The 22,500-nt window shown below is 49.4% G+C and overlaps 1 protein-coding gene across 4 annotated transcripts in view; it reads left to right on the top strand.

The window, feature by feature from the left end:
- Positions 1-22,500, top strand: part of gse1b (Gse1 coiled-coil protein b) — a 187,448-nt gene that overhangs the window by 124,056 nt on the left and 40,892 nt on the right. Inside the window, exon 1 of one of the 4 annotated variants that reach the window (XM_084682060.1) lies at positions 15,011-15,183. The exons of the other annotated variants lie outside the window; for them this stretch is intronic. The gene's annotated coding sequence lies outside the window, so the exon portion shown is untranslated. Of the gene's footprint in view, positions 1-15,010; positions 15,184-22,500 lie in introns of those variants that run through there. 4 annotated transcript variants of the gene reach the window in all.

Here is a 22,500-nt window from a genome sequence, read left to right on the forward strand (position 1 = left end):
TTTGTGGGTAATCTGGATGCCTCAGGGGCGAACACAGCGGGCTGAAAGGTCAGTCTGAGGTCACTGCAGTGGTGCTTCACGACACACACACACACCCTCACTCACACTGCTACAGAGAGACACATACACACACATGCATCCGCACATGCACACCCCGCACCGCAGAGACACACTCATACACAGACACACAGAGACACAGAGAAACACACACACAGACACACAGAGACACACACATACACACGTACACACACACACACACACACAGACACACACACAACCCATCGCAGTGTGTGGTGTGGATGAGACCAGCTGAAGGTAGACATGGCAGTTATGTACTGATCCAGGATCAGCCCTCTCAACTCTCTGGAACAGCCGGGAGCGCAGCCTCAGCTGACCCGGGATCAGTGGACAGTCATCATTACTGCCTGGCCGGCTGATCCTGCACTCTGGGTTTGATTAATGTAGGCTGCTGGTGGTGGCTCTGGGTGCGTCTGCCCTGGTCTGTGAGTGGACATGTCTGGCAGGGTGTGGAGAGAATGAAGAGGGGATGAGAGAGAGAGGAGGAGATGAGAGAAGGTGAGAGGGGAAGGTGGGGAGGGAGGAGGGGATGAGAGAGAGGTGGGGATGAGAGAGAGAGGAGGGGATGAGAGAGAGAGGAGGGGATGAGAGAAGGTGAGAGGGGAAGGTGGGGAGGGAGGAGGGGATGAGAGAGAGAAGGGGATGAGAGAGAGAGGAGGGGATGAGAGAGAGAGGAGGGGATGAGAGAAGGTGAGAGGGGAAGGTAGGGAGAGAGGACGGGATGAGAGGTGATGAAAGAGGAGGCTGCAGCACTCGTGCTGTGTGTGTGTGCGTCTGTAAGTGTGTGTGTGTGTGTGTGTATGTGTGTGTGTGTGAGTGATCGAAAGAGAGGCTTTGACCAGGGAGGGAGGAGGATGAGGGGAGGGGGGAGGGAGGATAGCATATCCATATGGAAGCAATGGTCTGGATCCTGCAATTGGGAAGGGGGAGGGGAGCAGGGTGTGGTCTGAGAACCAGACAGCAGGTTTGGGTATGGGGAGGGGGGGTTGTAAGGGGGTCAGGGTGGATAGGCAAAGGGAGGGGGGGCTGGAGGGGAGGAGGGGGGAGTGGCGGAGCTGGCACGGAGGAGGCGGGCATATGGAGGGCAGGTTGGCACTTTGGCCGCCACTGGAGCGGGCACCTGCCACCAGAGGAAGATGATGCCAGGGGAGGGAGGGAGGGAGGCAGGGAGGGAGGGAGGGAGGCGGGGAGGGAGGGAGGGGGGAGGGAGGGGGGAGGGAGGGGGGAGGCGGGGAGGCGGGGAGGGAGGGAGGGAGGGAGGGAGGGAGGGAGGGAGGGAGGGAGGGAGGGAGGGAGGGAGGGAGGGAGGGAGGGAGGGAGGGAGGGAGGGAGGGAGGGAGGTGCAGTGTTGGGGTCTGCTGGAGACGGTCTCTGAAGAGCTCTGATATTAATGAGGAGGCTAAGTGTATCAGACAACTGTGTGCCCTCTCAGAGAGGACACACACTCACACACACACACTCACACACACACACACACACACACACACGTAGTCGCTCACGCTCACACTCACAGTCGCTCCCACAGATACAAGTGCACGCTTGAATACACATTCACACACACATGAAGTCACACACACACACACTCCTCCCACCCCCCCTCTACACACACACTCTACACACACACTCTACACACACACATACCCACCCTCTCCACAGACAGACACACACACACTGATCTCTGACACTTCCTTAGACAAAAATAAATACTAGTTCATCTTGCGCACAGTTTGTCTTCCTCTTAGACAAGTCAGAAGAACAGAAACACGTTGTGCTGGATAAACTGAATAAAAAGCCTGGAAGGTTCTGCTGATAATCAGGGTTAGACTGTTAAACGCACGCCAGTCACGGCTTCTGATTGGAGAGAGCAGCCCTGTTGCTAACTAGCTGCTAATTTGATCTACTGTTATTCTCATTAGCAGGTTCTCCATCACTGATGATGTCTATGTGACCAAAGTCCAGCAGAGGTTTCTTACTCTGGGGGGGGGGGGGGGGGTGTGGTGGTGTGTGCGTGTGTGTGTGCGCGGGTGTGTGTGTGTGCTTTGGCACTGTACACTAAGACAGATGCTGAAGCCAAAGGCCAGGGCCCTTGTTAAGACCCCGTCAGAGCAGGTTTGTTACGACCCACTAGATCCCATCTGTATCATAACACACACACACACACATATACACTTATCAGCCTCACATAAATATTGTGCAGACAAGTCCGTTCCCTCCAATACCTGGTCTGATACTGCAGCCTTTACATGCTGTGTGTGTAAAGGCTAAAGTGTGTCAAACTAAAGAGAAAGAGCTTTCAAGACATAGACAGAGAGAGAGGGAGAGGGAGGGAGAGAGAGGGAGAGGGTCGGAGGGAGAGGGTCGGAGGGAGAGAGAGAGATACAGAGAGAGAGAGAGAGAGAGAGAGAGAGAGAGGGGGAGAGAGGGAGGGAGAGGGTCGGAGGGAGAGGGTCGGAGGGAGAGGGTCGGAGAGAGAGAGAGATACAGAGAGAGAGAGAGAGAGAGAGAGAGAGAGATACAGAGAGAGAGAGAGAGAGAGAGAGAGAGAGATCAGGAGGTGTTCTGGGTAAACTGTGCAGGCCAGTGCTCTGGGCTCAGCCTTGGCCAGAGATACAAAGCTCTGAGTTAACCACTGCCATGTTCTCCTCTGATCCTGTGCTTCTCTTTCATCAGGGAACCAAAGAGAGGGAGTAGGGAGGGAGGGAGAGAGGGAGGAAGAGGATGGTGGGGAGAAAGAGAGGAGAGCGAGGAGAGGGAGAAAGAGCAGAGAGGTTGAAAGGCTGGCAGCAACACCCTGGCCTTCAGGTGTCATCTGTGACCCCTTGCTGAGAGCGAGAGAGGAGAAGATTGAAAGAGAGGGAGTGTGTGAAAGAGAGAGAGAGAGAACAAGAAAGACAGGGATGGAGGGAGAGAGGGGGGTGGAGAGAGAGATAGATGGAGAGGAAAAAACGGAGAGGGAGGGAGGGAGGGAGGGGTAAAGGCAGTCTAGCTCGTTCCTCTTCTGCTTGTCTCTTCAGTGAGACAGGATGGGAGCAGATGGTCCCAGCACCAGTAAAATCAAAATACACGCAGTCAAATTTGCCTGTGTTAATTTCTCATCCCCTAGGTGAGACCTCCTACACACCACACACACACACGCTCTGCTGACTTCACACACACACCACACATACACACACCCTTACCCTGCTGGCTTGAAACACACGCACCATCTGTAACCCGGCAAACTGTGTCAGGGAGCTTGGTGCGAGGGTTTGGCAGAAGAGTGTTTAGACCCTCTGTGACTCGTCTTCCTGAGTGTGTGTGTGTGTGTTGATTCGTAGTTGTGTGTGTGTGTGTGTGTGTGTGTAGGAAGGTAGTGTTTGTCTATAAGGACATCTACAGGGGAGAGGAGGGGAGACCTAGAGGGATGGAATAGAGGGATGCACGCTGCAGTTAAGAGGAGAAGAGAGAAGAAGGAGGGTGGGTGAGGACAGAAAGATACCGTGTTCATCCCAGATGAAGTCCAAATCCCTTCATTCTCTTCCTCCTCGTACTGTGCTGTAAGGAGCATTCATGCTTTGTAACTGCTGTCTTCTGTGTGTGTGTGTGTGTGTGTGTGTGTGTGTGTGGAGGATCCAGGGTAGTCCTCTCCTTATCCCTGGGTGTTTGTGTGTTCTGGGGGAATAGAAGAGCCTTAGCATGCCTTATCGCCTAACACGCAACACATGCTGCTCCACTCTGGTTGAGGGAGGGAGGGAGGGGGGGAGGTGGGGAAGAGGGGGGGAAGAGGGGGGGAAGAGGGGGGAAAGAGGGGGGAAGAGGGGGGGAAAGAGGGGGAAGAGGGGGAGACTGAGCGATGGACACAGAGAGAATAGACACACACTAGGAATGGGCTATATAAACGATATGCAATATAAACGATAGAAAATTGGCCTACGATAGAGATTTCAAATTCTATCGCGATAATGCATGTAGGACGCAATTTTCCCTGTGAAATTTAGAGAGACGAGCTGCAACGCATCATCGTATTAATCATCTCGAGTAGCTATGGCTGAAAGCGAACGCTGGTGAAAAAGACCAGTGCAACAACCATTAGTTGGACTTGATTTGTATTTAAGCCGTCCGACGAGCAGCAGCAACCGACTGGGGAGGGTGGTTACAAAGAACTTTACACATAAGCTTTTTTTTGTATATGTATTACAGTATATCCTCTCCTACTCTTTCTTAAAACGAATCTATCTCTTTCTCTCCCTGACCCTGTCTTTCTGCTTGAGCAGTACTGGTGGAATCCTCAAAATATTGTAAACAATTTCTGCATATGCAGGTAGCAACACTAGTGCTAAATAAGTATTTGGTCGGCTACATGACGCCGGGTAAGTAGGGCTCGTGAGACAGCTCACCAAAAGAACAATGATTGTTGATTGAACGATGATTGTTTAGCAGATAGACATGTTCGTAGGTACCTAGCGAAAAGTCACCTCAACTTTCCTAGACTCGTAGCTACGGTAGCCTACTAATGCTGAAGGCTCGCTGACATTGCATAGCGTCGTTGCTAGCGTGTGCTGACGATGTGATGTAGACCCCAGCCTCTCTCTCTCTCTCTGTTTCTCTCTTACTCACTCTCTCTGTTTCTCTCTCTGTTTCTCTCTCTGTTTCTCTCTCTGTTTCTCTCTCTGTTTCTCTCTCTCTCTCTGGGTCTGTCAGTGAAGCCTCCATCCCTCTGAACTGAAGGAAGGAGAGAGGTGCTTCCTGGCTGATAGACTCCCCCCATTCTCTAAACAGTTTTCCCAGAATGCACCAGTGTCAGCAGACGGCCTCTTTCTAAACCCCTGATAGCTGTTAGAGATCTCTGTCTCTTATCTCTTTTCTCTGAAGCTTTCTCTCTCTCTCTCTCTCTCTCTCTCTCTCTCTCTCTCTCTCTCTCTTTATATATATATATATATATATATATATATATATATATATATATATATATATATATATATATATAAAAAAATAATGCTTTCTATTCCTCTGTCTAATGTCTCCTATCTCTCTCTTCCTCTCTCTCTTTTTCTCTTTCAAACACACACACACACACACACACACATACACACACACACACACACACATGCAAGGCTACTGGGAGCACACAGAGAGTAGACAAGGGCTTACAGATTGCCATGCTTGTGTGTGTGGTAAATATACTGCCTCATGTGTGCTCACCCCAGACATAAAGATGCTTTCTTGGACGTACAGGAACACATGAACACATGAAGACATGAACACAGGAACACAGGAACACATGAACACATGAACACAGGAACACATGAACACAGGAACACATGAACACATGAACACATGAACACATGAACACATGAACACAGGAACACAGGAACACAGGAACACATGAACACATGAACACATGAACACATGAACACATGAACACAGGAACACAGGAACACATGAACACATGAACACATGAACACAGGAACACATGAACACATGAACACAGGAACACAGGAACACATGAACACAGGAACACATGAACACATGAACACAGGAACACAGGAACACAGGAACACATGAACACAGGAACACATGAACACATGAACACAGGAACACAGGAACACAGGAACACATGAACACATGAACACAGGAACACAGGAACACATGAACACATGAACACAGGAACACATGAACACACGCTCACTTCCTGTGTGAGGTGGATACACACACCTGGTAATGATAGAGATCTGACCCCCAAAAATGACCAAATAAAATGTCAAATGCCCTACACGTGTTGGCTACATGTATGTCAGAGTAATGAACAGACACACACACACACACAGATGCACACACACACACACACACACACAGACGCACACACACACACACACCCAGAATACTGATCAGCACACCCACACGAGTGTGGTATCTGTGTGTGTGTGTGTGTGTGTGTGTCACAGTAGCTTCTCATTAACATATTGTGCCTATAGAAAGGAGCCTTGTTGGTTTTGTTAAATGCTGTAAATAACATCAGAAGCCGCTGCTAAATGGAAATCAATGCAATTACCCTATTAGCATGGTCTTGAACTCACTGAGTTACTGCTGTTCACTGTCTCTCTCCCTCTCTCTCCCTTTGTCACTCTGCCCCATTCTCCCTCCTTCCATCTCTCTTCCTGCTCTCTCTCTGTCTCATATTCTCTTCCCCCTCTCTCATTCTCTCTCTTCCTTCTGTCTCTCCCTCCCTCCATCTCTGTTCTTCTGTTTCCCTCTCACCATCGCTCTTTGTCCCTCCCTCTTTATATCTCTCCCTTTCTCTCTATCCCTCCTTCTCTCTCCCTCCCTCTCTAACACACACTCATCTAGTCCCTGCCAATGTTGCCTCTGCTATATTTAACTCACGTGATACAGTACTGATGCCAGCATAAACAACAACAACAGTGCATTAACACAGATAGAAGTCCCCATGCTGTGGGTGTGTATTTGCGTGTGTGTGCGTGTGTGTGTGTTCAGCTCAGACTAGGGCGTGGCCTGCACTCATCACCTCCAATAGAATCATGACTACTTTAATCATTTGGTGCTTATTTGCATAACCCTCTTAATCACCCTGATTTGAATCCCTAACAATTTGGGGGGGCGGGGGGGGGGGGGGCGATTGTGCTGTTAAGTGGTAAAGTCATAATTACATAAATAATTGGTTTGGCTGTAGCGGCTCTCTCCTGTTTACACCATCTGTCTGAGGAGGTGTGTGGGGGGGCAGGGAGAGAGAGAGAGGTTTAGATATGGGGGGGAAACAGAGGGAGAGTGCCTTCTCCCCTCCCCACCTCCCTCCCCACCTCCCTCCCTCCCCCTGATAGTGTCCCTCTATCCATCAGGAGCTAAAGCAGCCATGTTTGTGCTCCTGTCATGGTGATGTCAGGTGACTGGATCTGGCTCCCTCCTCCAGTCAGCAGGGTGACATGGTGTCGGTCCAATTAGCCTGTGAGGGGCGCTGTTCACTGCCCTGTCACACCAACCAGGAAGAAGGAAGGAAAGGGACAACTGTCTGTTTGTATGTGTGTGTGTGTGTGTGTCAGAAGAAGCCGTGTGCATGCGTGTGTGTGTGAGTGCGTGTGCAGGGTGACAGTGTCCCTGAAGCGGTGGTGCTGACAGCCAGCTCTGTGATGAGGATGCTCTGAGCAGCTCTGTGATGAGGACGCTCTGAGCAGCTCTGTGATGAGGACGCTCTGAGCAGCTCTGTGATGAGGACGCTCTGAGCAGCTCTGTGATGAGGACGCTCTGAGCAGCTCTGTGATGAGGACGCTCTGAGCAGCTCTGTGATGAGGACGCTCTGAGCAGCTCTGTGATGAGGACGCTCTGAGCAGCTCTGTGATGAGGACGCTCTGAGCAGCTCTGTGATGAGGACGCTCTGAGCAGCTCTGTGATGAGGACGCTCTGAGCAGCTCTGTGATGAGGACGCTCTGAGCAGCTCTGTGATGAGGACGCTCTGAGCAGCTCTGTGATGAGGACGCTCCCCAGCACGGCCCTGTGGAGGGTCAGAGGTGGACACCTTACAGTCATCACATGAGGGACATGAAGGGGCCTGTGTTTATCCTGCTGAGCCCCTGTGCACGGGCTAGGGTGAGGGGGGTGTGTGTGTGTGGTGTCATGGGAGCTGACATGGGAGTACTTGCTCATTGGTGCTTTATATAGATCACACCAGACATGTCCTGTATCGCCAGTACACTCAATTACACACACACACTCTCTCTCCCTCCTTTCCCCACTCTCTTTATCCGTATCTCTCTCTCAGTAATAGTGAAGGGTGAAAGAGAGAGTGAGGGAGAGAGATGGAGAGAAAGGGAGGTAGGGAGAGAGAGGACGATAAAGACACAGAGATATGGAGAGACAGAGAGAGGGAGATATATATATATATATATATATATATAGAGAGAGAGAGAGAGAGAGAGACAGAGAGAGAGAGAGAGAGAGAGAGAGAGAGAGAGACAGAGAGAGAGAGAGAGAGAGAGAGAGAGGGGGGGGGGGTAGCCTCTAAGTAGTGCTGCCTGGGTCTGGTAGGCTGGATCGATGTTGTGTGGCTGTGTGATCGATGTGAGGGCTCAGGAGAGCGGAGAGCACTAATGGGAGGGTCAGTAGCTCTGGCACGCTCCCCTCCTACTGCCATTACCTCTACATCTGTTAGTGTAGGCCTGGCTGAACCACACGCACACACACGCGCTCAGACACGCACACACACAACCACACACACAACCACACACACAACCACACACACAACCACACACACAACCACACACACAACCACACACACAACCACACACACAACCACACACACAGAGAAGAGCACTCACACTCAGGTCCGTATACACACACTCACACATGCTAGTGCACAGAGAGAAAACTGACCTGCATACTAAGCCTCTCTCACCCTCTCTCTCTCTCTCTCTCTCTCTCTCTCTCTCTCCCCCTCTCTCTCTCCCTCTCTCTCTCTCTCTCGGCTAGTATCTTCTCCTTGTTCATCCTCCCCTCCTCTCATCCCTCTCTCTCTCTCTCTCTCTCTCTCTCTCTCTATCCCCCTCTCTCTCCCCCTCTCTCTCTCTCTCTCTCTCTCTCTCGGCTAGTATCTTCTCCTTGTTCATCCTCCCCTCCTCTCATCCCTCTCTCTCTCTCTCTCGGCTAGTATCTTCTCCTTGTTCATCCTCCCCTCCTCTCATCCCTCTCTCTCTCTCTCTCTCGGCTAGTATCTTCTCCTTGTTCATCCTCCCCTCCTCTCATCCCTCTCTCTCTCTCTCTCTCTCTCTCTCTCGGCTAGTATATTCTCCTTGTTCATCCTCCCCTCCTCTCATCCCTCTCTCTCTCTCTTTCTCATCAGGGGGTTTGAAGCAGTAGCATATGGTGCAGTGCGTGTGTGTGCGCGTGTGTGCGTGTGTTTTAGAGAACATATTTGGGGACATGTACAGTAAATATGACAGGGATTACTGTTCTAATCCCTTCAAACTCTTCCCTTTCACACATTGGATGGAAGGCGTCCCTGGGGCCTCCCCTGCAGAGCTATCATTGGCTGAGAAGGGAATCTTTTTCTGGTGATTGGCCATCACTGCATGTCACTCAAATATGGTGTTAGAAGGGGTGTGGGTGTGTGTGTATGTGTGTGCTGACCAATCGGGGAAAGCAGCCTGTCAGACAGCCTGTCTCATTAAGTGTGTGAGTTTGTTTTTCTATCTTGTTTGTGAGCATTTACCTGTATCTGTATCACTGAATGTGTGTGTGTGTGTGTGTGTGTGTGAGTAAGAGAGAGAGCACAGACTCTCTGACACATTGACACGTCGATCTAACATCTCTCCACACACACACACACACACACACATCCCAGTGGAGACTCACACAGGAAAGGGTGAACTCAAGGTTAGGTATCCTCATATCACTATAATAGCCCCCCCCCACCACCACCTCATGTCAACCTCCTACCACCTCACTAACAGACAGCCCTGACACACTCTCACACACACGTGAGACAGACAAGTGTATGTGTGTGGACTGTGTAAGGGTGTGTGTTGGATTGGTCTGGGCTAGTGTGTGTGCGTGTGTGTGTGTGAGAGAGGAGGGGACCAGTAACAGCTGTGTGTTAGCGATGTGAGGGCTGCAGGTCAGACAGTGGGGTTAATGACAGTGCAAATCTCTCTGTTTCTCTCTTTCACTCCGCCTTCTCTCCCTCTCTCTCTCTCTCTCTGTTTCTCTCTTTCACTCCGCCTTCTCTCCCTCTCTCTCTCTCTCTGTTTCTCTCTTTCACTCTGCCTTCTCTCCCTCTCTCTCTCTCTCTGTTTCTCTCTTTCACTCCGCCTTCTCTCTCTCTCTCTCTCTCTCTCTGTTTCTCTCTTTCACTCCGCCTTCTCTCCCTCTCTCTCTCTCTGTTTCTCTGCACCTTTGCTCTCTCTGCTTCTCTCTCTATGCCTTTTCTTATTCTCTCTGTTTCTCACTGCCTTCTCTCTCTTTCCCTCCCTCCCCCTCTTCCCCTCCCCCTCTCTATGTGTCTCTCTCTCTCTCCTACAACCACTTACCTTTCAGGCCATAGATGTTTGAAAACAATATTGTCTTACTCACCTTAGATACTTTACCGCCCTCTCCACACACACACACACACACACACATCTCTCCCCTCCCTCCCCTCTGTTTTGCATCTCATCTGCATGTTAATTATAATACATAATTACCTCTATTTCAACCCCGCCTTAATTCAATAACTGACGTGTGAGGAATGTCCCAGGGGCTTTGCACACACACTCACAGACACACACACACACACACAAATACCCACACAGACATACAAACACACTGACACACTCTTGCACAGACTAATGTGTGTTTGCGTAGGCGTCGGTACATGGGACTGGAGGGTTGAATCTTACCCAGGTTTCAAAAGAAGGTTCCAGGCGATCAGTGGGTGGGGGGGCAGGATTGTAGTGGGGAGGGTGGGGGGGTCTGTCATGGGGGGCCCCCAGGCAGACTGCAGGGGGCCCCACAGGCAGACTGCAGGGGGCCCCAGTCTTTCCCCTCCTCCAAAGCGTGTCTCCCTGTGGCGGGCTCTGAATGAGCCACTACTCACCCAACTCACAGGGGAGGGTCAAGGGGGAGGGGGGGGGGAGGGAGGGGGAGGCCTTTCAGAGGAGGGAGGGGGGATGGGGAGCCTTGTGCCTTTCAGAGGGGGGCTTCAAAAAGGAGGTGAAGGAGGCAGGCTATTCATGCCCAAGGAGGGGAGGGGCGACGCATGCTTTCACAGTGCCTGGCAATGTACAAACACACACGCACACTCCCCACACACACACACCCTCACACACACACACCTTCACACACAAATGCTCCCCTCACACCAACAACCTAGGGGAGAGGAATGGGAGGGGAGAGTGGGAGAGGGAAATACAGAAGTTAGAAGCTAGGAGCTTCCATAGTTGTTCGTTCTTTTGTAAACAATGTAAATAAACAGTATTGGTGGTGATCCTGCAGATCATAAAGCCAGACGATGTAAGGCCTCTCTCTCTCCATCTCTCTGTTCCCTCCCCTGATCTCCCTCCCTCCCTCACTCCTCCCTCTCCCTCTCCTCCCTCTCCCTCTCCTCCCTCTCCTCCTTCCTTCTCCCTCTCTGCTCCCTCCCTCTCTCTCTCCTCCCTCTCCTTCTCTCTCCTCCTTCCTTCTCCCTCTCTCCTCCTTCCCTCTCCCTCTCTCCTCCCTCTCCTCTTTCTCTCTCCTCCTTCCCTCTCCCTCTTTCCTCCCTCCCTCTCCCTCTCCTCCTTTTCTCTCCTCCTTCCTTCTCCCTCTCTCCTCCCTCCCTCTCCCTCTCCTCCCTCTCCTCCTTCCCTCTCCCTCTCTCCTCCCTCCCTCTCCCTCTCCTCCCTCTCCTCCTTCCTTCTCCCTCTCTCCTCCCTCCCTCTCTCATTTCTTTCTTCATTAGCAGAGCAGTGGTCAAGCGTCCACAGTGACCAGTGTTCCAGTCTCCTCTCTCTCCTGTGGCTGATGGACTGTAATGAATTTAACAACAGTCAGATCCTTCAAAAGCCACTCGTAAGCTTAAGCCTCTTTATTAAATTAAGCTAACGATGCCTAAGGCCAGGTCCACTGATGAGCTGAGTGTAGAGGAAGGAGGGAGGGAGAGAAAGATGGAGGATAGGAGAGAGGGAGACAGTTAGGAGAGAAATACAAGGCCGCTCGTGAGTGTGCGAGAGAGGAGAGGAGGAGAAGAGAGGAGAGTAGGGATGAAGGTGTAGGGAGGGATGAAGAAGAAATACGTGGGATGGGGTAATTAGCGAGGGGAGGATAGACAAACAGGAGAGAGAGAGAGGTAAACGAGTAGAGGGGGGGAGCTACAGTAAGAGGTAGGAGGGTAAGATGATGGGAGGAAGAGGGAAGAAGGGAGGGAGGGGTGGAGGAGGAGAAGGGGAGGATGTACTGTAGTGCACCTGCGCTGGAGAGGAGGAATAGCAATTAGGCCCTGGTCTGAACTCCCTTCACTGTGGGGAGACACAATGCAAATGTGTGTTTATGAAAGTATCTGTTGTAAGGAACGTGCGCTAAAGCAGAATGATGAATCTCGAAGCGTTCCACGCAGAGTGGAAACAGGCCAGGCGCTTCCCAATCATTGTTCATTATTCAGACCCAGAAGTGGTAAGCTACAAACTACATCCTTTGCAGTTAGTTTGTGATGGTTAGGGATGTGGCAAGTGTGTGTGTTTGTGTGGGTGTAACTACATACATTTTTTAGTTTGTTTACATGTATGTGTGTGAAGAGTAAAAGTTAAAGTATGTGTGTGTGTGTGTGTGTGTGTGTGTGTGTGTGTACAGTTCATGATAGAAGGTGTGTGTGTGGTTGGGTCTGTGTACAGAATGTAGTTTAATGTGTGTGGGTGTGTGTGTGTGTCAGGGGCGTAGTCCTGGGGCAGTGTGTGTGTGTGTGTGTGTACAGACAGCAGGCAGATGAGAGGCAGGATCCCAGAACTGCATCATTAGGCTGTATCATATAACCTCTCTCTCTCTCTCTCTCTCTCTTTCCTCTCTCTATCCCTCTCCTCTCTCTATCCATCTCTCCTCTCTCTCTCTCTCTCTCTCTCTTTATCCCTCTCTCTCTCTCTCTCTCTATCCTCTCTCTCTCTCTCTCTCTCTCTCCCTCTCTCTCTCTCTCTCTCTCTCTCTATCCCTCTCTCTCCTCTCTCTCTATACTTCTCTCTCTCTCTATCCCTCTCTCTCTCTTATCTCTCTCTTTATCTCTCTCTATCTCTCTCTCTCTAACCCTCTCAGTTCAATTTAAAGGGCTTTATTGGCATGAAAACAACGATTGTTCATATTGCCAAAGCAACGGTAGAATTACAGAAATATTCATCAATGTATATATACTTGTATTTCATACACTCACATACAGAGACACACACAGCAGTTCAACATACGTGTAGCTACACCACACAGATGTACAACTTGTATCCATGTTATTATTTTTCAAGTTGGTATATTATTAATAATCGGTAGAAATAAATACATAAGTAACTAAGTAGATACACACACACATATATATATACACACGTGTACACACACCCACACATATATACACACATGTATACACCCCTACATTCACATACATACACACATATACCAGGTTATATAATGATAATAACAATAGTAATAATCAAATAATAGATTTGAAATTTTTAAAAAATACAGTAAAATGTAAAATAAAATATGAAAACAAAAATGAAAACATGTTATGTTTGCCATATATACATTGTTCTCATTGTGGCTGACAGGCTGATACACACTTTGCTGCTAAAATACAGCAGGTAGGTTTTTCTACCAATAAATAAACCTCTCTCTCTCTCTATTTGTTACATTTTCCAATTTCTTGTATATGTTGGTAATTTTGGGGAAGTATTTGGTTAGTACTCTCTCTATCTCTAACCTTCTCTCTATCTCTAACATTCTCTCTATCTCTAACCTTCTTTCTCTCCCCCTCTCTCTATCTCTAACCTTCTCTCTCCCCCTCTCTTTCTATCTTTTCCTCTCTCTCGCCCTCAATGTCTGCCTCCCTTTCTCTCTTGCCTTTTGTTTCTTTGTCCCTCTCTCTCTCTCTCTCTTTCTCTCTCTCTCTCTCTCTCTCTCTTCTCCCTTAGGTCAAACTGAGGTGAAGGCTAAGTTTTCAGATGGATGAGAGAGCAGACACCCACACATGTACACAGAGTGTACACAAACACACACTCTCACACACACACACACTCTCACACACACACACACTCTCACACACACTCTCACACACACACACAAACACACACTCTCACACACACACTCTCTCTCACACACACACACACTCTCACACACACACAGAGCAAGAGACTGGAGGTTTCAGTCTGACAGGAGGCATGTGGCTTCTAGGAAGTTCTCATTTTATTTTTCACATCCCCCCCTCCATGCCCCCCCCCCCTCTCTCTCTCTCTCTCTCTGTCCTGGGTTAAGCATGGAGAAGGATGGGGTGAGGAGAGGGATGGGGGTGAAGAGAGAGAAGCAGTAGTAGTACTGAACTAGCTGACAATCTTATCCCAGCACTAATGAAATAAGTCTTTAACCAGCAGCCCTTAGTCAAACACATCTCTGTATCGTTCAAGTATTACCATTGTTTTAATGTACTCTTACAGCGTAAAATAACAACTTGAAACTAACAATAAACAACAACAAAAAAATGCAGTAGATCACGGTGTGTAGAGGTCTGTTTTTATCACGGGAGAGTCACTCACAGGTTTTACAATGAGAATCCCGTGTTTTCTCACACACTGGCTCATTGAGGTATCACAATAACGCCATTGATGAGGAAAGAAGACGAGTTGGCTTCTTTGCAGGTTTACTGAGAAACCGTTCTTTGATTCTGAGCTCTCGGTCGGTGCCTGTCCCCTTGTGGACATTAGTGGAAACAACCGATAAATACATATATATTTTTTCTTCAGTAAGAATAATTATTTTAAAGACCGATTATGCAGAATTCAGACATAGCCCAGGGCTGGTAAAAGGTTGGAGTTTGTGAATTAAAATTTGTGTTGTAATAAACAGCTTCCTGTTCATGATTACGACTAATATTTAGTACATTTTCGTTTTTATTGTTTATTTTTCTTCAACATGGGTCAGTCTTATTGTGGAACTAAACCATGAGGTTTAAATTTCGACGGTAAAAATGTGTCAACCTCGTCTTCCCACTAATGACAGCATTCGGCAGAAACCTCAGTTATCAACCCTGGCTTATAACATGGGTAGCCTACTAGCACGACAAAGCCGACCTACGATACTTCAACTTCATTTCTGTCAAGTGCGGAATGTGAAGCATTGGCCCTCTATTCTTCTCCGTGACCGGGGGGGACAATGCGGGGTCAGGACACTGAAGGCGTGACGGGAGAGCAGGTGTTTGTGTCCCAGTCCGCGCAAGTATGGAAGCCACACCTCCCAGCTCCTCTCGGCAGCCGGCTGGCTCTGTCCGTGTGGCCCCGCTAGGCGTCGGAGCTTCCTACGTGACAACAAAAGTAGCCTATTCTCGACAGAGCAGAGCGAACGAGAGGATGGCTATGCTATTTTCCCAATAACGGAGATAATAATAATTGGTATAATTTGGATTATACTCTTTTTGCGGTGAGTTGTTTCATGTAGTACGTTCGTAAGATTTTATTGCCGTGCTTTTGTGTGTGTGTGTGTGTGTAGATGAGCCAACAGTAGCAGCCTTTGTTGAGGAAGTTATTACCGTCTCGAGGAAACGATATCGGGTTATTCGATTCTGAGCGTTTGTGTGTGTTTATGTCGGTGTTCTCGAGCTTGCGTTCTTGCGTGCGTGTGGAAGTGTGTGTGTAGCGTACTCGCGAACGTGGGGTTGTGTGTACCCTGTGTGTATGTGTGTGTGTGTGTGTGTAACCTACGTTATCTCAGATAGAGAGCGAGCAACGTCTTAACACCTCTGAAACGGCTTTGTTTTGACGTGTCTGCCAACCGAAGAGATAGTCTTTAAAGGCAGAACTTAATTAACAAATAATTAGGCAGTAGTTAAAAAAATATATATAATGAATGATTAGCGTAATTGCTAAAGCTATTAACCACATGGCGGTCCGTACGGCGGGTCCTGCTGCTACCCGAGGGTGGTCTCGCTTTCACGGGCACCAGCAGATAAGCTCCGCGAGCGCTGTGTGGTTGTTGGGGAGGTCGTTGTTCAGCGCGCGGGGTCAGTTCTCAGTAGAAATAAAAACCTTAAAAAACAGACAAAATCCATTGATAGAGATGTAATCAAGCTCACGGCTAATGTTGAAGTAGCCTACATTGTGAATTGTAGCACAGGGGGCTATGAAAAGGTTGTTCTGTGTTTATTATTTTCATCGGGTTGATAATAAGTAAATACCAGGTCTTCTAGTGGTCTTCTGCTGTACAACTCTTGAGGGTGATCATTTGGGGAAAGGTAAAATTGAAGAAGAAAATAAAAATTGTGTACAAGCCCGCCCCGTTTACAGCCAACGTCCGCCTTTGCGTTCGGAAGTTTGACGGTGTTAGACATTCTCTGCCTTAGTGGCTATTGTCTCACGTCACATACGGTATGAAATGACACTGGTGACCATTTGGCAGACGGTCACAAGATCTTGTTGACTGTTCGTGACCCCGTGTGCATGTATATGAATGTGTGTGCGCGTGCGTGCGTGTGTTTGTGTACACAGACGGCAGGTGGAGTGGGGGAATCACTTCCCACGCGCTCCCGTGCGCCAACCGGCTTGTTAACTAGAGGCGCGCGCGCAGCAGCTGCTTTTGTCGGGGTTACAAAGTACACAAACATACACGCGCATACATTCTTTCTCTCACTCAACCACCCCCCCCTCTCTCTCTCTTTCTCACTCCCCCCCCCCTTTCTCTCTAGAATCTTTATAGTGGTCTCTTACACCACTTACGTTACATTTTATTTATTTAGCTGATAATTTTATCGACATTCAAATAGAGCACATGGAAGTATAGTAGAAACCATTACATACACACACACTCACTCACAAACACACACACTCACCTTTACACGCTCACTCACTCACACACACACACACACACGTCTGGCATAGCCAGTGTGAACGCACCAGGCGCCTGCCAGGCAGCAGTCCTGCTTGTGTATTAAGGTTATCTCCAGCCAGTAGAAACAGGCCATTTGTTTACCCTCTGATGAAGCTCAGTGGCCTGGGAGCTGGGACTTATCAGTCCTGCCTGTGGGATCATCGGGTGGACCTCATATGAACAGAGCTGGACCCACTACGCTCACACTAGACATTCAGCTTTGTCAGTAGATTGACCCTATCCTCGTGTCGTTATATTGATATATTGTATGTAAATGAAGTACATATTTATATTGTATTTATAGCTCATGTTCTAAGATAGTCACATTCAGGTTCAGCAGTGTTCTCAAACCCATCTTACTTCCTGCTCTTTGGAAAAGGCTCGCTCAACGTTTTGATTTCATTTATGCCACGCTTTCCTAGACAGCTGTCCCACAGAACATCCCGTCACCTCTAACATGCCCTGTGTGTGTGACGGTACCTGTGCCTCTAACATGCCCTGTGTGTGTGACGGTACCTGTGCCTCTGCATGCCTGTGTGTGTGACGGTACCTGTGCCTCTGCATGCCTGTGTGTGTGTGTGTGTGTTCAGACAGATACGCTGGCCCTAGCGCTGTGCTCTGACAGTTTGCTGGAGACACCTGCGAGCCTTTATTTAGAGAGAGAGAGAGAGGCAGAGAGAGAAAGAGTGTGAGAGAAAGAGAGAGAGAGAGAGAGAGAGTGATTGGAGCAGAGAAAGGCTCTGTGCATGTTTACACAGCCCGAGTCAAAGGTGACCCAGTTTGCATCTCCTTATCACCGTCGATGCCAGCTTTGAATACCTGCTGAGGAAGGAGCCTCTTTGCATGGGTTTGCATATCCGTGTATTGGAGAGCAGTAAAGATGTTTGACTATGCTAAGTTTGCATTTGACTAGCAACAAAGTCTATTGGTTAGGCCTGATATTGCTGGGAGGAATATTGTGGCAGGGTAAAGCGTGTGTGTTTGTGTGTGCGTGCATGTGTGTTTGTGTGTGCGTGTGTGTGTGTCTGTTGGCCAGTGCTGGGCTGTTTGGTGTGCTTCCACCATGAAAGAGAAACCACTGCAGGATATTGGGGTAATGAAGGTTTTTCCTAGCCAAGCACTCTCTCTCTGTCTCTCTCTCTCTCTCTCTCTCTCTCTCTCTCTCTCTCTCTCTCTCTCTCTCTCTCTCTCTCTCTCTCTCTCTCTCTGTCTCCAACATGGAGCAGTGGTGGGCTGGTTAGTTGTGGAGATTCTGCGGTGATGTAGTAATGTGGGATCTGTTTGACGGCCTCTCACTCCAGGCGCCGGGGAGGGGAGTGTGTGTGTGTGGTTGTGTGTGTGTTTGTGGTTGTGTGTGTGTCAAAAGGGTGACAGGGGAGGAGTAAACGTTCAACAGGAAGACGTCTGACAGCTGAATAAACGTGTCGTAAACAACCAGGAGAGACAGACAGGCAGGGGGCAGACAGACTGAGAGACAGACATACTGACAGAAGGAGAGAGAGATAGAAAGTTGACACACAAAGGCTAAACTCTCCCCCTTATCTTAAGCCCTCTTTCCTCCCTTCTCTGTCACTCATCACTGTCTCCTCCTTCCTCCCCTGCTAGCCAGCAGCTCTCTCTCTCTCTCTCCTCCTTCCTCCCCTGCTAGCCAGCAGCTCTCTCTCTCTCCTCCTTCCTCCCCTGCTAGCCAGCAGCTCTCTCTCTCTCCTCCTTCCTCCCCTGCTAGCCAGCAGCTCTCTCTCTCTCCTCCTTCCTCCCCTGCTAGCCAGCAGCTCTCTCTCTCTCCTCCTTCCTCCCCTGCTAGCCAGCAGCTCTCTCTCTCCTCCTTTCTCCCCTGCTAGCCAGCAGCTCTCTCTCTCTCTCCTCCTTCCTCCCCTGCTAGCCAGCAGCTCTCTCTCTCTCTCCTCCTTCCTCCCCTGCTAGCCAGCAGCTCTCTCTCTCTCCCTGTACTTTACTCCCTAGACTCTCTCTTCCTCTGAGACAGTCTCCCTCTCTTCTGATCTCTCCATCGTAGCACCTGAGATGAGAACACTGACATGTGCTAGTCTGACCCCCTGTGTGTGTCTGTGTGTGTCTGTGTGTGTGTGTGTGTGTGTGTCTGTGTGTGATGAAACAGGCCGGACCTGCTCTGTTTGGTCGTTACTTTGTGTCTGTTTAGTGACACACACACCTTGTGCTCAACGGTTCAAGCTTTATCTTTTTTAGCGTGTGTGTGAGTGTGTGTGTTAACCACAGTGTGGGTGTTTCAGCTGTGCTTTGGAAGGTAGTCAGGGAGTGGCTATCATTTGCTTACCTAGCTAAGACAGACAGCGAATGTACGCAAACACACACACACACACACACCCTGGCTTAGCGCGTACACCCTCTCTCTCTCAAACACATGCTCAAACACAAACCTCCCTCCTCACACACCCCCTTCAAACATACACACTCACACAAAACCCCGTCCACACACACACACACACACATTATTTTCTTTCTCACCTCAAACGATCCGTTGGAACCCTTCCTCCACACAGGGACCCCGGTGTCATGGAGAATGTTGTGTGCCAGCGTATGCAGACCTGGGTGTGTACAAGTGTGTGTGTGTGTGTGCAGAGCAGGGACTCTCCGGAGGAGGATAGCAGCAGATGCTCCCGGAGTCACCTGACCTGGACCAGCAGGCTCCAGGAACATGACCCCGACCTCTGAATGACCCGGTGCAGGCTGGGGCACACACACACTGTCTCTCACACACACACACACACACTGTCTCACACACACACACTGTCTCACACACACACACAGTGTCTCACACACACACACAGTGTCTCACACACACACACACTGTCTCTGTCACACACACATGGTGTCTGTCTCACGCACACACACACACACACACACAGACACACTGTCTCAGGACATGAGTGAAGAAGAGGGGATGGGGGAGAGTAAGGAGGAGAGAGAGAGAAGAGAGTGATGATTGTCTCGCCTGTCCTGTTGTCTGGAGCTAGACCCATCTCATTCCAGGCCCAGTGGTATCATCCAAAACAGTAGAATCATTACCCCCTCACCGGAGCCAACCATTATTCACCCTTCCCTGTGGAAACAAGACTTCATTCATTGCAAGCCAATGGATTGAACTCGGAACAAATTAAATGTTGAGGAGAAAAAACTGTCTTGGTTCTGGTCTGGTCTCGCTGACTACGTCTGAAGCGAACCAAAGTACAAGCTTCTGAGGAAAATGCATCAGAATTAGGATATCGGTTTTGATGATTCATTCAAACAACCAAGATACTTGAACCTGGAACTCTCTAGAAGTGTCATATAACTCCCATCAAGCTTCTTTAGACGATGACCTCTCTCCTTTCGACTCTTGTATTCAACATTTTATTCATTTGGCAAACCACAGCAGACCTCAAGGATGAGCGGTGTGGAGCTCTTTTCATGGCTTCAGTGCCCAGACTGGAGGCACGCTATGTTTACCAGGCTCTGAGTAAGCACATCTCAGTTAGCAACCTCAGAGGATGGCCTTGCAGTCCACAGGCCTACGCAGTGCTTGGTTGGCTCCACACAATACAAATACAAAACAATACCACACAGTAAGTCCCTTACTCAACAGGGATGTGGGATCGAGTTAGCTAGTCAGTAGATAGGTCGTTTTTATTAACTAGATAGTAGTTAGTATCTAGATAGTTAATAGCTAAATAGGTGTTAGTTATTAGCTAGATAGTTGTTAGTTACTTAGATAGTAACAGAATATTAACAAGATAGTTGTTATATTTAGTATCTGGATGTTAGTAACTACATAGTTGTTCGTACATTGTGGTCAGTGTGGTTTGTCTATTATTTAGCTGTGTGTAGTACGTGTAAGACAGTGTAGCTGTTTATAGAGGTGTGTGTGTGTGTGTGTGTGTGTAGTAGTATAGTGGATCAGTTTGTTCACCCAGCCTTGCTAAGGCGCTTGCTCCTGATAAGCCCTCTGTCAAACAAACGAGCCACAAACACTGGAGCTACAGATAAACACACACAGCACACACACATACTTCCTTATCACTCTCACAAGTAAACCTTCTGAAACGCAGCCATGTTCTGAGTAAAGTGACACCCTTCCCCACTCCCTGCATTCTGCTGTTTGTGTGTGTGTGTGTGTGTGTGTGTGTGTGTGTGTGTGTGTCGTAGCTGGCCGGGACTAGGGAGTAACAATTAGCGGTTTCTGTTGTTGTCGAATTCCAGTTAAATTATACCACCACATCTTGGAACCCCCCCCCTCTCTCTCTCTCTCTCTCTCTCTCTCTCTCTCTCTCTCTCTCTCTCTCTCTCTTCACCCTACATGCCCCATTACATGAGAGACACAGAGAGAGAGAGAGAGAGACAGACAGACAGAGAGAGACAGAGGGAGACAGAGAAAAAGAGAGAGAGAGAGAGAGATAGAAGAGCCATCATTACAGACAATCTCAGAGGGCAACCTCCAAGTGCCACCAGCATCTGTTTCATCTACTGAGTGTCATATGGTGTGTGTGTGTGTGTGTGTGTGTGTGTGTGTGTGTGTGTGTGTGTGTGTGTGTGTGTGTGTGTGTGTGTGAGAGAGAGAGAGAGAGAGAGAGAGAGAGATAGATAGTGTGTCTGAGGGATCTCATTAGTGTAAAGGTCTTGTTTCCATATTATTGAAGAAAGCTGTCTGCTGGTTGTTCAGTTCCTTACCCCTGACCTCTTCCCCTCCACCTCACCTCACCCTCACTTCTACCCTCCACCAACCCTTTCCTCCACTTCCCCCAGCCCTCACCTCTCCTCCCCCTACACCAACCCCAGCCCTCTCCTCCCCCTGACCTCACCTCTCCTCCCCCTGACCTCACCTCTCCTCCCCCTCCCCCTGACCTCACCTCTCCTCCCCCTCCCCCTGACCTCACCTCTCCTCCCCCTCCCCCTGACCTCACCTCTCCTCCCCCTCCCCCTGACCTCACCTCTCCTCCCCCTCCACTAACTCCAGATTTCTCTCAGATGGATATGTCACAGCCTCATAGAGAAGCACTAGCATCCACTCACACTGGATAATAGACTTCCTCAGGGAAAGGAGAGAGGAAGGATGTGTTTCACAGAATTGGAACGGGGCCCTGGGCCCAGTACTTGGCCAGTGAGCAGTGGTGTGTAGGTACCTACACTGTGTGTGACGCAGACAGGTGTTCCTGCATGCGTATGTGCCTGCATGCGTGTGTTCCTGCATGCGTGTGTTCCTGCATGCGTGTGTGCCTGCATGCGTGTGTTCCTGCATGCGTGTGTTCCTGCATGCGTGTGTGCCTGCATGCGTGTGTTCCTGCATGCGTGTGTTCCTGCATGCGTATGTGCCTGCATGCGTGTGTGCCTGCATGCGTGTGTTCCTGCATGCGTGTGTTCCTGCATGCGTGTGTGCCTGCATGCGTGTGTTCCTGCATGCGTGTGTGCCTGCATGCGTGTGTTCCTGCATGCGTATGTGCCTGCATGCGTGTGTTCCTGCATGCGTGTGTTCTTGCCTGCGTGTGTGCCTGCATGCGTGTGTGCCTGCATGCGTGTGTGCCTGCATGCGTGTGTTCCTGCATGCGTGTGTGCCTGCATGCGTGTGTTCCTGCATGCGTGTGTTCCTGCATGCGTGTGTTCCTGCATGCGTGTGTTCCTGCATGCGTGTGTTCCTGCATGTGGGACAGCGTGCCGTGTCATATAGCCATAATCTCTATAAAACTCACTGTGGACCGTGAGTGTCGTCGTAAAGATAAGATAAATCTTCTTGTCTCGTAAAAAGGCAAGGGAGTGTGCTACCTGTCGAGAAGACTGTCCTACCCACAATCCTTTGCGCCCCTCTTTGCTGGTTACTAAGCGATAACGAGTGGCCATGGCGACGGGTTGTCCTCTACATCTCGC

This window comes from Hypomesus nipponensis, chromosome 19, assembly GCF_054491055.1.
Source record: "Hypomesus nipponensis isolate SF chromosome 19, ASM5449105v1, whole genome shotgun sequence".
NCBI lineage: Eukaryota > Metazoa > Chordata > Actinopteri > Osmeriformes > Osmeridae > Hypomesus > Hypomesus nipponensis.